At 45.4% G+C, this 1,595-nt stretch overlaps 1 long non-coding RNA gene across 1 annotated transcript; it reads right to left on the bottom strand.

The window, feature by feature from the left end:
* Window positions 1-659: 659 nt before the first annotated feature.
* On the bottom strand, window positions 660-1,565 carry LOC109522471 (uncharacterized). Its single transcript, XR_002169572.1, has 2 exons — window positions 1,454-1,565; window positions 660-742 (listed from the first exon to the last, which is right to left on the bottom strand). It is a non-coding gene; the product is annotated as an uncharacterized LOC109522471 (long non-coding RNA).
* Window positions 1,566-1,595: the final 30 nt, after the last annotated feature.

The following is a 1,595-nucleotide window of genomic DNA, read 5'->3' as shown; positions in this document are numbered from 1 at the left end:
CTCTCCTCGAGACTTAAGTCTTTGAGAAGTCTTCCGCTGCAGTGACCACTCAGCATGAAAGGCTTCGAGTGAGTTGAGGATGGACTTAGTCATGAAAGGCAAAGACTCGAATTCAAGTTGAACAATTTATTGGACAGAAAAGCAAACAGTACAATGTGAAAGCATTTTACCAGTCACTGTTTGCATGGGCCAGTTCAAGTTGCACACACACAAACACTGACGACAGGCCCGAGATGGGAGCAGCTTAAGTCTTACATGTGCTTGCTCAGCTCACGTGTGATGTCACATCTCAAGACACACCAAGGGGGACATGAGCATGTCCGACTTCTCTCACTGAGACAAAAACTAAGTGCCGTGTACTCCACAACATCATGACCGAGATGGGAGCAGCTGAAGTCTTGCATGTGCTTGACCAGCTCATGTGTGATGTCACATCTCATGACACACCAAGGTGGACATGAGCACGTCTGACTTCTCTCACTGAGACAAAAACTAAGTGCCGTGTACTCCACAACATGAGTAGTTGACAATGTTGTGCAGTACACGGAGCAGAAGTTTAAGTTGAGTGAGAGACAGGCGGGCGCACTCACCTCCACCTTGTGGTGCGACGTGACATCAGATATGGGCTCTCCAAGCACACAACAAGGCTCAATGCTCACATGTGTTCAAATGCAGTTTGGGCTCCCTTCCGCATGTCCTCGTAGTCTGTCGGCTGCACCTTTAGCCAAGTCGCCTTTTCGAGCTAGTCAGGCAGAAAGAAAAACAAAAGTGGGAAGTCATACTCTTCTGTCCCCCCCTGCCCACCAAAAAAAAAAAAAAAATTGGTAGGTTTTTGTTTTGATTTGTGTTATTCTTCACAGAATAAGTGGCACCTTCACTTCGAACACGTCCATTTCAAAATCTGCCCGCTCGCGGCTTTCTCTCGACACCTCATGTACATTGAGCAACCACCTTTCAATCAACTGCTCAACTCTTGAAAGACTCAACGCCGTTCAACCGTCCACTAAAGTTCCCGTAAATTGGAGACAGCAACACTGCCTCCTCCTCGCGGACGAAAACGGGATCTCAAAGTCATGAGAAATGCTCACGCCACATCGAGAAACACGTGAAAATCCTGAATGGATTTGGGGACCCGAGAACACGTTTGAAAATGACGAGTATATTTGTGGATATTATCAACACGTATTTTATGCAATTGAGTATTTATTTTATGAAAACCACAAATATATTTCGAACAACAATTGCAAAAAAGTCACGGATGCATTTGTGGGAATAGTTTTCAGACAAATCTGCCTTCATTTGTGAACTGGCCACCGTAGTTGTGTGTTCACGATAACTTCGATGACTTAGTAACAATCAACAAATTAGAGGAGCGACGTGCCGGAATGATGCTCCGAAATTGTCTGCATCAATACATTTTCAAATAGTTCGTTAAAATGTTAAAATTACTCACTGTGAGCCCGGCTTGGAGTCCGCGGAAACACTTGCTCGCTGAACCGGATGTGGTACCCTTCTTGTTGTGATCCTTGTTCTTCTTCTTGGTAGATTGGCTCTCTATGATCCATATCGCCCCCTGCTGTCCAGGAAGCCACAAA

This window comes from Hippocampus comes, unplaced genomic scaffold, assembly GCF_001891065.2.
Source record: "Hippocampus comes isolate QL1 unplaced genomic scaffold, H_comes_QL1_v1.1 scaffold380, whole genome shotgun sequence".
NCBI classification, from domain to species: domain Eukaryota; kingdom Metazoa; phylum Chordata; class Actinopteri; order Syngnathiformes; family Syngnathidae; genus Hippocampus; species Hippocampus comes.
This window is presented reverse-complemented; position numbering and strand designations above follow the sequence as displayed.